This window comes from Jaculus jaculus, chromosome 8, assembly GCF_020740685.1.
Source record: "Jaculus jaculus isolate mJacJac1 chromosome 8, mJacJac1.mat.Y.cur, whole genome shotgun sequence".
Taxonomy (NCBI): domain Eukaryota; kingdom Metazoa; phylum Chordata; class Mammalia; order Rodentia; family Dipodidae; genus Jaculus; species Jaculus jaculus.
The window spans coordinates 82,312,053-82,326,520 of NC_059109.1; the positions used below are offsets into that span (position 1 = coordinate 82,312,053).

At 44.7% G+C, this 14,468-nt stretch overlaps 1 non-coding gene across 1 annotated transcript; it reads left to right on the forward strand.

The window, feature by feature from the left end:
* The first annotated feature begins 2,532 nt into the window (after positions 1–2,532).
* Positions 2,533–2,639, forward strand: LOC123463120. Its single transcript, XR_006638730.1, has one exon. It is a non-coding gene; the product is annotated as a U6 spliceosomal RNA (small nuclear RNA).
* Positions 2,640–14,468: the final 11,829 nt, after the last annotated feature.

Below are 14,468 nucleotides of genomic sequence, written 5' to 3' on the forward strand. Positions count from 1 at the left end.
TTCCTGTGTGCTAGGTGAGCACTCTACATCCTCAGCAGCTTTTTCCTACCTTGCTTCCTTATTTCCTTTTCTTTTTTTTTAATTTTCTTTTTTTAGCAGGGCACTCTGGCCCAGGATGGCCTGGAACTCAATCTGTAGTTCCTGGCTGGCCTCTAACTCACAATGATCCTCCCACCTCAACCTCTTACATTCTGGGATTAAAGGCGTGTGCCACCAAACCAGACCAGGCCACAGTTTAAACTTTTTTTTTTTTGCTAGGTGTGGTGGCACACACATTTAATCCCAGCACTTGGAGACTGGGCAGGGAGACAGAGGTAGGAGGATCACCATAAATTCAAGGCTACTAGAAGCTACATAGTGAATTCCAGGTCAGCCTGGGCTAGACTGAGGCCCTTCCTCAAAAAACTGGGAAAAAAAAAAAAAAAAGTCACCTGGGTGTGATGCATGATGGGACATGCCTTTAATCCTAGCAATTGGGAATCCGAGGTAGGAGGATCACTGAGTTCAAGGCCAGCCTGAGCTATAGAGCTAATTCCAGGTCAACCTGTACTAGAGTGACCCTACCTTGGAAAAAAAATTTTTTTTAATTCATTTATTTACTTGAGAAAGAGGAAGACAGACAGAGACAAAGTGTGAATATGGGCTGGCCAAAGCTTCCTGCCACTGCAAACAAAATCAAGTCACATGTGCCCCATGTATCTGGCTGTTAGTGGGTACTGTGGAATTGAGCACAGGCCATCAGGCTTTTCAAGGAAGCTCCTTTGACCACTGAGCCATAACCCCAGTCCATTTTTTCATACTTTTATTTTTATTTACTTATTTGATAGAGAAAAGAGGAGAGAATGGGCACGCCAGAGCTCCAGCCACTGCAAAGGAGGAACTCCAGACATATGTGCCCCTTTATGCATCTGGCTTATGTGGGTCCTGGGGAATTGAACCTGGGTCCTTTGGCTTTGTAGACAAATGCCTTAACTGCTAAGCCATCCCTCCAGCCCAGTCTTTTCATACTTTTATAGTTATTTCATTAACCTCTGAGCCATGTCTCTAGCCCTTAGGTTTGTTGTTGTTTGAGGTAGGATCTCACTCTAGCCCAGGCTGACCTGGAATTCACTATGTAGTCTTAGGGTGGACTTGAACGCATACCAATCCTCCTACCTCTGCCTCCTAAATACTGGATTAAAGGGATGTGCTACCATGCTGGCATTCAGACTTTAGTTTTTCTTTTCTTTTCTCTTTTTTTTTTTTGAGGCAGGGTCTCAAACAGGCTATCCTTGCACTCACTCTGCAGCTCAGGCTGGCCTGGAATTCACAGCCAGATCCTTCTATCCCTGCCTCCCAAGTGCCGGGATTAAAGGCATGCACCACCACCCCTGGAAGCCTTTAGTTTTTGTTTCTTGTTAATCTCTATAATTTCTATAGTCCCATTATTTTCTCTAGTGATTTTGAAGGCAGAAAGCCTATATTTGATGGCCTTTAAATCAATTTCTATTCACAAATTATTAGCCAATGGCAGATCTTTTGGTGTTTTTTGTTTTGTTTTTTTTTTTTTGAGCTAGAGCTCAAGCTGACCTAGAATTCACTACGTAGTGTCAGGGTGGCCTTGAACTCACAGGGATCCTCCTACCTCTGCCTCCCAAGGGCTGGAATTAAAGGAATATGCCACCACGCCCAGCTTGTAAAACATTTTTATAGGTTGGAACTTTCTGTTGATCACTGTCCTTGAACTTGACAGCTGAGTGTGATGGGACATACCTTTAATAGAAGCACTAGGAGGCTGAGATAGAAGGATTGCCATGAGTTTGAGGCTATCCTAGGCTACATAGTGAATCCCAGCTCAGCCTGTGCTGGAGAGACCCTGCTTCAAAAAGGGGGGTGGCTGGAGAGATAACTTAAGAGGTTAAGGTGCCTGCCTGTGAAGCCTAAGGACCCAGGTTCGCTTCCTCAGTACCATATAAGCCAGATGAACAAGGCAGCACAAGCATCTGGAGTTCGTTTGCAGTGGTTAAAAGGCCATGGCATGCCTATTCATTATCTGTCTCTCTAAATAAATAAAATTATTTATTTATTTTTGGTTTTCCGAGGTAGGGTCTCACTCTAGCCCAGGCTGACATGGAATTCACTATGTAGAGTCAGGGTAGCCTCGAACTCACAGCAGCCCTCCTACCTCTGCTGGGACTAAAGGTGTGTGCCACCACGCCCGACTAAATGAATTTTTTTTTTTTTTTTTTGGTTTTTCGAGGTAGGGTCTCACTCTGGTCCAGGCTGACCTGGAATTAACTCTGTAGTCTCAGGGTGGCCTTGAACTCATGGCGATCCTCCTACCTCTGCCTCCCGAGTGCTGGGATTAAAGGCGTGCGCCACCACGCCCGGAATAAATTTTTTAAAAAGAAAAAATTTGGCAGTGATCCTGCCTCTGCTTTCAGGTTGAGATGACAGAGCTATACCACTTTGCCCAGAAAAGAAATCAAGAAGCTGAGCCTATAGGTAAGTAGCTCCTGCCTGTAATCCCTGCACTCAGAAAAGACTGAGGCAGAGCTAGCTTTGGCAGCACATATACTAAAACTGGAATGATACAGAGAAGATTATTATGGCCTCTGTGCAAGGATGACATACAAATTTGTGAAGCATTCCAATATATATGTGTGTGTGTGTGTGTGTGTGTGTGTGTGTGTGTGTGTGTATATATACATATATATGTGTATATATATATATATACACATACATACATATACATACATATACATACACACATATATACATATACATATACATATACATATACATATACATATACATATACATATACATATACATATACATATATATATATAATTGTTTTTCAAGGTACGGTTTCACTCTAGTCCAGGCTGACCTGGAATTCACTGTGTAATCTCAGGGTGCCTGGAACTCATGGCAGAGATCCTTCTACCTCTGCCTCCTGAGTGCTGGGATTAAAGGTGTGCACCACCACACCTGGCTCATATTATTATTGCATGTTTTGTTTTTGAGGTAGGGTCTCACTTTGGCCCAAGCTAATCTGGAATTAACTATGTTGTCTCAGGGTGCCCTTGAACTCACAGCAATCCTCCTACCACTGCTTCCCAAGTGCTGGGATTAAAGGCGTGCACCACCACACTCAGCTCTGGCTCCTATTACTTAAAAAAAAAAAAAAAAATACAAAGACTGAAAGCCAGGCAGAGGTAGGAGGATCGTCAGGAATTCAAGGCCACCCTGAGATGACATAGTGAATTCCAGGTCAGCCTGGGCTAGCGTGAGACCCTACCTCAAAAATAAAATAAAATAAAAAATAAAATAAAATAAAATAAGGGCTGAAGAGATGGCTTAGCGGTTAAGCACTTGCCTGTGAAGCCTAAGGATCCCGGTTCGAGGCTCAATTCCCCAGGACCCACGTTAGCCAGATGCACAAGGGGGCGCATGCGTCTGGAGTTCATTTGCAGAGGCTGGAAGCCCTGGCGCGCCCATTCTCTCTCTCTGTCTGCCTCTTTCTCTCTGTATGTCCCTTGCTTTCAAATAAATAAAATAAACAAATAACAAAAAAAAGAGTCCAAGCTGGCCTGGAGAGATGGTTCAGCAGTTAAGGCATTTGCCTGCAAGGCCTAATGACCTGGGTTTCATTCCTCAGTACCTACATAAAGCCAGATGCACAAAGTGGCACATGCATCTGTAGTTTGCAGCAGCTAGAGGTCCTGGAGTGCCCATACACATTTTCTCTGTCTCTCAATCTCAAATACATAAAAATAAAAAAGCTAAAAAGAAACCACTCACTCTGGGCTTGAGAACTTACTCATAAAGCTTGATGTCCCTGGTTCAATTCCTGTGTCCATGTAAAGCCAGATGTATGCATCTGGAGTTCATTTGCAATTACAGAGGCCCTAATGTGCCATATTTCCTCTCTCTCACTCACTCTCAAATAAGTTTAAAGATTTTATTTATTTACTTATTTGAGACAGAGAGAGGGATGGGAGAGAGAAAAGGAAAGAATGGGCACGCCAGGGCCTCTAGCTACTGAAAACAAACTCTAGACATATGTGCATCGCCTTAACCGCTAAGCCATCTCTCCAGTCCCAATAAATACTTAAAAAAAAAAAAATAAAAGAAGCCAGGCATAATAGCTCACGCCTTTAATCCCCGCACTCAGGAGGCAGAAATGGGAGGGTCGCCATGAGTTTATGGCCACATAGTAGTGAATTTAAGGTCAGCCTGGGATACAGTGAGACCCTACCTTGAAAAGAGGAAAAAGCTGAGTGTGATGGCACATGCCTTTAACCCCAGCACTCCGGAGGCAGAGGTAGGAGGATCGCCATGAGTTCAAGGCCAGAGGTCAGCCTGGGACAGAGTGAGATCCTATCTTGAAAAAATGAAAAGAAAAAAAAAAAAGAAGAAGAAGAAGAAAAGAAGGAAGATTACCCACAGTCAACTGGGCATGGTGGTGCATGCCTTTAATCTCAGCACTCATGAGGCAGAATTAATTGCTGTGAGTTCAAGGCCAATCTGAGACTACATAGTGAATTCCAGGTCAGGCTAGGCTAGAGAGCTGGAGAGATGGCTTAGTGGTGCTTACCTGTGAAGCCTACAGACCCAGGTTTGATTCCCCAGAACTCATGTAAACCAGATGTATGAGGTGGTATAGGCATCTGGAGTTCATTTATAGTGGCTGGAGGCTCTCATGCACCCATTCTCTCTATCTGCCTCACATCCACTTCAGGATGTAAGGGGAATCTCATCCTTTCTACTACAAAGCCTTCCCCATAGTCCCTGGTTGCTGAATTTTTATTTTATCTTATTTTTTTTTGTTTGTTTTTTCAAGGTAGGGTTTCGCTCTAGCCCAGGCTGACCTAGAATTCACTATGCAGTTTCAGGGTGGCCTTGAATTCACGGTGATCCTCCTACCTCTGCCTCCCGAGTACTGGGATTAAAGGCATGAGCTACCACGCTCAGCTGTTATTTGGATTTTTGAGGTAGTGTCTCGCTGTAGCCTAGGCTGACCTGGAATTTACTATGTAGTCTCAGGGTGGCCTCAAACTCACAGTGATCCTCCTACCTCTGCCTCGTTAGTGCTGGGATTAAAGGTGTGAGCCACTATACCTGGCTGGGATGATTTTTAAAGCAGGTTTCACTCTAGTCCAAGCCGACCTGGAACTTACTCTATAGCCAAAGGCTGGCCTAGAACTCAAGGCAATCTTCCTACCTCAGCCTCCCAGGATTAAAGGCCTGCACCACCTCACCTGGCAGTCCCCAATTGTTTACTCCATTCACAGGTATAATTCCCCTGTGGCCTGCCTGGCTTGTGGTGTCCTCGGGGGAGAAGATTTCAGTTAAGGGATAAATGCTGTCTAGTGCCAGGTCCTGTTTGGCAGCTCCCATATCTTTAGGGTAAGGAATCCCTTCCCCTCACCAATGGAATGGAAAAATACACAATCAGAGCAAAAAGTAAGCCAACCCAGGGATGGTGACACATGCCTTTAATCTCAGCACTCAGGAGGCAGAGGCAGGAAGACTGCAGTGAATTTGAGGCCACCCTAAGACTACATACTGAATTCCAGGTCAGCCTGGACTAAAGCAATATTCTACCTTGAAACCCCTACCCCCCCCCCAAAAAAAAAAAGCCAGGTGTGGTGGCAGATGACTCTCAGCACTCAGGAGGCAAAACCCAAAAAGAAATAAAGTAAAAAGACTGATGCTTCATGTTGAAGCTATAGAAAAAACAGAAACTGGGAATGCACTGGGAGTGCCTTCTGTGGGGCTCCCACAGGATCCAAGATGGTGGAGGGCAGGGCCTCATGAAGCCTGATTAAGATGGCCAATCTACTGGTCTTGTCAGGTGCCTGGAGCATGCAATTGTGGGTGACCTTGGCCTCAGGCTTTCTGCTTTTCTGAAACCTTCCCCTTCATACCTTTGGGCTGATACAGAGCAAAATTTTCCCTTTCTACGTTTTTGGTTTTTCGAGGTAGGGTCTCACTCTAGCACAAGGGATGTGGAATTCACTATAGTCTCAGGGTGGGCTTGACCTCATGCTGATCCTCCTACCTCTGCCTCCCAAGTGCTAGGAGTAAAGGCGTGCACTCACCTTCCCACCATGCCCAGCTTCCCTTCTAATTTTATACCTCCATGGGCTGTAGCTTCATCACCCTCTGTATCTTGACCCCACAGCATAGCTGGATTCACCTTACATTCTAGGAGGTCAGCCAACTCTGCCTACTGCTATTCAACCTTATGCTGGCCACTATCAATGCGCTTTGGCTGGAACCTTGCTCCATAGCCACCATGTGGGCCCTGAAGACTGTGAAGAAAGAGGGAGGCCTGGGTGGACAGGTGCCTGGCAGCCACCAGGGCCTCAAACCCTACCACCAGCTATGGGAAAGGACCCCAAGCACAGTGTTCTCCACTGGAACTTCTGCTATCATAATCTGTCTACTCTCTGCAACCCTGGCTATCTGCTAAAATAATGGGTTCTGCCTCAACAGCCTTGCCCTGGGTATCAAGAAATGATGCTTTGAAAGTGACTGAGCACGGGCTGGAGAGATTGCTTAGCGGTTAAGCGCTTGCCTGTGAAGCCTAAGGACCCCGGTTTGAGGCTCGATTCCCCAGGACCCACGTTAGCCAGATGCACAAGGGGGCGCACACGTCTGGAGTTCGTTTGCAGTGGCTGGAAGCACTGGCGCGCCCATTCTCTCTCTCTTTCTCTCTGCCTCTTTCTCTCTCTCTGTCACTCTCAAATAAATAAATAAAAATGAACAAAAAAAAAAAAAAAGAAATGATGCTTTGAAGATTAAAAAAAAAAAAGGAGAGCAGGAGAGAGATAGAGAAACTGGTATAAAGTCTTGGTTTTTGCAGTGTTAGGGACTAAGCCCTTATTCTGGTACATGCAAGGCAAATTTTCTACTAGTGAGCTAATTTCAGTCCAGATTGTTTTATACCTAAGTTTTACTCCAATCTGTAAGATTAATCTACATCATAGGAAAAAATGAAAAGCTTCCTTCTTAATTTTTTTTAACAGAGGAATCATCTGTCTTACCTTTCATTTTATAGGTTCCATGTGGATTTCTTTCTTTTTTTTTAAATTTTTTTTGTTGTTCATTTTTATTTACTTGAGAGCGACAGAGAGAGAAAGAGGCAGAGAGAGAATGGGCGCGACAGGGTCTCCAGCCACTGCAAACGAATTCCAGATGCGTGCGCCCCCTTGTGCATCTGGCTAATGTGGGTCCTGGGGAATTGAGCCTTGAACCGGGGTCCTCAGGCTTCACAGGCAAGCGCTTAACGGCTAAGCCATCTCTCCAGCCCTCTTTCTTTTTTTTTAATATTTATTTTCAAGGTAGGTCTTGCTCTAGCTTAGGCTGACCTAGAATTCACTATATAGTCTCAGGCTGGCCTTGAACTCACAGTGATCCTCCTACCTCTGCTTCCAGAGTATGGGGATTGAAGACATTTGCCACCACACCTGGCATTTATTTTTATTTATTCATTTTAAAGAGAGAGAGAAAGGAAAAGGAAGAAGGGGCATGCTAGGGCCTGTAGCTGCTGGAAATGAATTCCAGACACATGTGCCACCTTGTGCATCTGGTTTACGTGGGTACTGGAGAATCAAACTTGGGTCCTTTGGCTTTGCAGGCAAGCACCTTAACTGTTAAGCCATCTCTCCAGTGCACCCCCCCAACCAAAAAAAAAAAAAAAGTCAGGTGTGGTAGTGCACAACTTTAATCCCAGCACTCAGGAAGCAGAGTTAAGAGGACTGGGGAGAGTTCAAGGCCACCCTGAGACTACACAATGAATTCCAGGTCAGCCTGAGCTAGAATGAGACCCTATCTCGGGGGGGGGGGGGAGAGCTGGAGGGATGTCTTAGCGCATTAAGGTGTTTATCTGCAAAGCCAAAGGAGCCTGGTTAGATTCCCTAGGACCTGCATTAGCCAGATCACAAGGGGCGCATGTGTCTGGAGTTTGTTTGCAATGGCTGGCATGCACATTCTCTCTCTCTCCTTCTTTCTCTGTCAAATAAATAAAATAAATAATAAAAAATATTTAAAAAACCAAAACAGCAACAACAAAAGACAGGGGGTGCTGGAAAGATGGCTTAGTGGTTAAGGCACTTGCCTACAAAGCCAAAGGACTCATCCTTTATCTGCCTCTCACTCAAAATAAATTTTAAAAATGCTTTAATATATTAAAAACTGACACAGGGAGGGCTGGGAAGACAGCTTAGTGGCTAAAGGTGTTTGCTTGCTTGCTTGCAAAGTCTGGCAGTTTAGGTTCGATCTCCCACTTTTCATGTAAACTCAGATGCACATGGGCCTGGGGTTCACTTACACAGGCAAGAAGCCCTGGCACACTAATTCTCTTTCTGCTTGCAAATAAATAAATGGGTTGGGCTAGAGAGATGGCTGAGCAGTTAAGGCGCTTGCTTGCAAAGTATGACCACCCAGGTTGCATTCCCTAGTACCCATATAATGCCAGATGCACCAAGTGGCACATGTATCTGGAGTCCATTTGCAACAGCAAGGGGCCCTGGTGCACACATCCTCTCTCCCTCATTGCAAATAAAGGACTCCAACTCGAGGCTTGATTCCCCAGGAACCACGTAAGCCAGATGCACAAGGGGGCACATGTGTCTGGAGTTCGTTGGCAGTGGCTGGAGGCCCTGGCACACCCATTTTCTCTCTGTCTGTTGCTCTTAAAATTTAAAAAATTAAAAAAAAAACTGACATGGAGAGTCAGGCATGGTGGATCATTTCTTTAATCTCAGCACTGGGAGACAGAGGTAGGAGGATTGCCGTGAATTTGAGACTCCATAGTAAATCCAGGTCAGCCTTGAAAAATCAAAAAATAAAAAATAAATAAAAACTGACATGGGGAAGCATGGTGGCTCATGCATTTAATTCTAGCACTCCGGGAGACTGAGGTAGGAGGATCACAGTAAGTTTGTGGCCAGACAAAACAAAAATTAAAAACAAAAAAAAAATGCAAGGCAGAAGGAAAAAGTGATGTGACTCTGGGAAAGATGTGATATAACTGGTTTGCAAATGAGAAGGGTCAAAGGAAGGTAAGAAATGAGTGGTCTCTGGAAACTCATAATCTCCTAAAAGGAACTGAGCCTGCCCTGATTTTAGCCCAGAAAGATCTATGGTGGTTTTCTAAGCTACCAAACTGTAAGATGATAAACCTGTGTTGGGCTGGGGATGCAGCTCAGCTGGTAGGATGCTAGCCTAGCATACATAAAGCTGTGGGTCCATGCCAAGCACCACATAAAACAAGGTATGCTGGGGCTGGAGAGATGGCTTAGCAGTTAAGCACTTGCCTGTGAAACCTAAGGACCCCAGTTCGAGGCTCAATTGCCCAGGACCACGTTAGCCAAATGCACAAAGGGGCACACACATCTGGAGTTCATTTGCAGGGGCTAGAGGCCCTGGCACACCCATTCTCTATTTTTCTATCTGCTTCTTTCTGTCTGCCGCTCTCAAATAATAAAAATAACCAAAAAATAAAAAAACTAGGTATGCTGGCACATGCCTGTAAACCCAGCAACTACAGAGGTGGTGTCAGCAGGATCAGTTCAAGGATTTAAAACATAATTTTATTTTGTTTTTCAAAGTAGGATCTCACTTTAGCCCAGGCTTACCTGGAATTCACTATGTAGTTTCAGGGAGACCATGAACTCTAGGAATTCTTCTACTTCTTTTTTTTAAAATAATTTTTGTCCATTATTTATTTATTTACTTGAGAGCGACAGACACAGAGAGACAGATAGAGGGAGAGAGAGACTGGGCGTTCCAGGGCCTCCAGCCACTGCAAACGAACTCCAGACATGTGCACCCCCTTGTGCATCTGGCTAACGTGGGACCTGGGGAACCAAGCCTCGAACTGGGGTCCTTAGGCTTCACAGGCAAGCGCTTAACTGCTAAGCCATCTCTCCAGCCCTCTTCTACTTCTTAAAAAAAAAATTATTAGCCAGGTGTGGTGGTGCACACCTTTAATCCCAGCACTTGGGAGGCAGAGATAGGAAGAATGCCATGAGTTCAAGGCCACCCTAAGGCTACATAGTGAATTCCAGGTCAGCCTGAGCAAGATCCTACCTCAGAAAAAAAAAAGTTTGAGAAACAGGCAGAGAGAGAATTGGTGGGCCAGGGTCTCTAGCCACTGCAAATGAACTCCAGATACATGCCCCACCTTGTGCATCTGGCATACATGGGTCCTAGGGATTCAAACCTGGCTTTGCAGGCAAGTTTGTTAACTGCTAAGCCATCTCTCCAGCCCAGATCCTCTTACTTCTGCCTCCTGAGTGCTGGGTTTAAAGGCATGTGCAACCACACCTAGCTGAAATTTGTTTTTGTGTGTATTTAAATATTTTATTTGTTTGAGAGAAAGAAATACAGAGAGAGCAAGAATAGGTGCACCAGGACCTCCAGCCACTGCAAATGAACTCCAGATGTGTGTGCCCCCTTGTGCATCTGGCTTACATGGACCCTGGGGAATTGAACCTGGGTCCTTTGGCTTTGTAGGCAAGTGCCTAAACCTCTAAGTGATCTCTCTAGCCCTGAAATTTGTTTTTTGAAGCTGGGTCTCACTCTAGCCCAGGCTGACCTGGAATTCACTCTGTAGCCCAGGTCTTGAACTCACAGAAATCCTCTTACTTGGTTTTTCGAGTGCTATGTTCAAGGTTATCCTCAGCTATATAATGGAGTTAAAAATTTTTTTTATTATTTGTGTATTTGTGTGCATGCATATGCCCGGGTCTCTTGCTGCTGCAAACAAATGTCCATCTGCCTTTATGTGGCTGGGGAATTGAACCTGGGTCAGCAAGCTTTGCAAGCAAGTACATTTAGTCACTGAGCCATCTCTCCAGACCAGCTCAAGGTTTTTATGATTACTGTAAATAGATATGGTGATGAATTAGTGAAATTTTTATTACCTGCCCAATGGGAAGTATGGCTAGAGAAGCTGATGGAGTAATGTTTGTGGGATACAATGGTTATAGTTTTAAGAAAGTGGACTGGAGAGATGGCTTAGCACATAAGGCACTTGCCTATGAAGGCTAAGGAGCCATGTTCCACTTTCCAGATCCCACATTCAAGTCTCCAGATCCCATGTTAGCCACACACACAAAGGTGAGGCAAGTGCAAGGTTGCACATGCCCACTAGGTGGCAAAAGCATCTGGAGTTTCATTCCAGTGGCTGAGGCCCTGGCATGCCAGTTCTTTCTCTCTCTGAAATAAACATGTTCCTCGGGCTGGAGAGATGGCTTAGCAGTTAAGGTGCTTGTCTGAGAAGCCTAAAAACCCAGGTTTGATTCCCCAGTACCCACATAAGCCAGATACACAGATGGAAAATATGTCTGGAGTTTGTTTGCAGTGGCTAGATGTCCTGGAGTGCCCATTCTATCTCCATCTGCCTCTTTCTCCCTCAAATAAAAATTTTTTTAAAACTCCTCTACCCCAGCTTACTAAACATAGCCCAGGGCTAGGGAGATGACTCAGTGGGTAAAGACACTGCTTGCAAAGCTGGTGTGCCCAAGTTTAATTCCCTAGTACTCACATAAAGCCAGATGCAGTGGCAAGAGACCCTGGTGTACTATTCTCTTTTCTTGCAAATAAATAAAAAAAAAAAAAAACAGCGCAGAGCTGGGCGTAGTGGTTTACACCGTTAATCCAGGCAGACTGCCATGTGTACCAGGCCACCCTGTGATTACATAGCAATTTCCAGGTCAAACTGAGCTAGACATCCTAACTCAAAAAAATAAAACAAAAAAAAAACGCCCAGGGCTGAAGAGGGGGCTCAGTAGTTAAGGTGTTTGCCTGCAAAGCCTAATGACCTGAGTTTGATTCCCCAGTATCCATGTAAAGCCAGAAGCACAAAGTGGTACATGCATCTGCAGTTTGTTTGCAGTGCCTGGTGCACCCATTATGCATGTCTCTCCTCTCTGTTTGCAAATAATATTAAAAAATATAGCAAATATAGCCAGGCGTAAGATGCACAAGGGGGCACACACATCTGGAGTTCATTTGCAGTGGCTGGAAGCCCTGGTGTGCCCATTTCTCTCTCTCTGCCTCTTTCTCTCTCTGTCCCTCTCAAATAAATAAATAAAATAAACAAAAATAAATTTTATAAAAAAATATATATAGACAGGCGTGGCGGCTCACGCCTTCAATTCTAGCACTCAGGAGACAGAGGTAGAAGGATTGCCGCTGAGTTTGAGACCACCCTGAGACTACAGAGTGAATTGCACAAAATGACCTGGATATCTATGACCTTATAGTGCCTGACACTACTGACACAGGAACATCATAATAGGAGGAAAAGATCATGACATCGAAATAAAAGAGAAAAAGCCAGGTGTGGTGGCGCATGCCTTTAATCCCAGCACTTGGGAGGCAGAGGCAGGAGGATCACTGTGAGTTCAAGGCAACCCTGAGACTTCATAGTGAATTCCAGGTCAGCCTGAACTAGAGTAAGACCCTACCTCGGAAAACCAAAATAAATAAATAAATAAATACAATAAAAGAGAGACTGATTGAGAGGAGGGGGGGATATGATGGAGAATGGAGTTTCAAAGGGGAAAGTGGAGGGAGGGAGGGCATTACCATGGGATATTGTTTATAATCATGGAATATGTTAAAAAAAAAAACCAGCCCAAATCACTATTTAATATTCCCTTCCCTTCCCACCTGTTTTATTTGCCTTTCTTCTTCCACCCAATATTATACATTCCCTACAGTTCTGTTCATTTTCTGCTCCAGCTGCCCACTCAGCTTGGAAGACCTGTCCTTGTTAATCACTGATCTCTTCCATACATTCCAGCATCTGGCCATGTACTTGTTAACTGGGTGGTCAGTTAACTAGGTTAAGACCACTCTACATAGATCCCTTTATGTGGACCATGTTTTGCTTCCTGCATTACTCTGGGTGCTTAGCATCATGTTTTGTACTTAGCAGGCTTTCCATAGATATTTTTAAAACAACACTCTGGCTGTGCTTGAATCATCTAATGTTACAAAGATCCAACATCTCTCTTGGGTAAGTTTCATTGTGGTAGCCTGGTGCGGGGGGAGGGGGAAAGTCACTAAGTTGTCAGATGAGATGAGCAAGTACTGGTGGTTTCACACCAGTTTTGTTAGTCCCTCTTCTGAGACTTAATATAAGCTATGAATATACATGGTCATCAAGGGCTCACTGTGCTTAACTTTATTTTTTTGAGGACAGGGCCTCATGGGGCTAGGGAGATAGCTCAGTTGGTAAAATGCTTACCTCAAAAGCATGAGAACATGAATTGAATACCCAGCATCCGTGTACAAATGCCAGGCATGGCAGCACCTGCATTGTAATCCAAGTGCTGGGGAGGTGAGACAGGATTCCTGGAGTTCACTGACCAGCCAATCTAGCCTAAATGGTGAGCTCCAAGCCAATGAGACTCTGTCTCAAAAAAAAAAAAAAAAAAAAAAGGGAAGGACTGCTATTTTTTGCTTAAATGCTGTTGTTAAAGTGGCCTTGAAAAGATTTTTTTTTCATCTTTTTTTGGAGACAGGGTCTCATTCTAGCCTAGGCTGATGTGGAACTCACTCTATAGTCCTAGTCTGGCCTCAAACTCAGTAATCCTCCATGCCCAGCCCCCTTACACTCCCCCCCCCCCCCGAGGTAGAGTTTTGCTCTAGCCAGGTTGACCTGGAATTCAATTTGTAGTTCTAGGGTGGCCTCGAATTCATGGCTATCCTCCTACCTCAGCCTCCTGAGTGCTGGGATTAAAGGCGTTCACCACCATGCATGGCTCCCTTAAACTTTTTTTTTTTTTTGCTATTTTTTAAATTAATTAATTTATTTATTTGAGAGTGACAGACACAGAGAGAAAGACAGAGGGAGAGAGAGAATGGGCGCGCCAGGGCTTCCAGCCTCTGCAAACGAACTCCAGACGCGTGCGCCCCCTTGTGCATCTGGCTAACGTGGGACCTGGGGAACCGAGCCTCGAACCGGGATTCTTAGGCTTCATAGGCAAGCGTTTAACCGCTAAGCCATCTCTCCAGCCCTCCCTTAAACTTTTCATTAGGGAATATTTTTGGGTTTTTCTTTAGGGGCAGAGTATTGCTCTTGCCCAGGCTGGCCTTGGCTGATGGTATGTGCCTATAATGCCAGCACTGGAAGGAAGAGACAGTGGACCCCTGGGGCTTATTAGCTAGTCTACCCAAATCAGTGAACTCCAGGTCCAGCTACAAAGGCACTGTCTCTAAAAACAAAGTCATTACTTTGATGGTGCATGCCTTTAATCCCAGCACTCGGGAGGCAGAGTGAGTTCGAGGCCACCCTGAGACTACAGAGTGAATTTCAGGTCAGCCTGGGCTAGAGTGAGACCCTACCTTGAAAAACAAAAACAAACAAACAAAAAAAGAAACACAAAAAAGAACACAAAAGTCTTAAGTTCTTGGTTCTAATTATCTCCCATTAGTCATGTCAATATTGTCAGCCACCT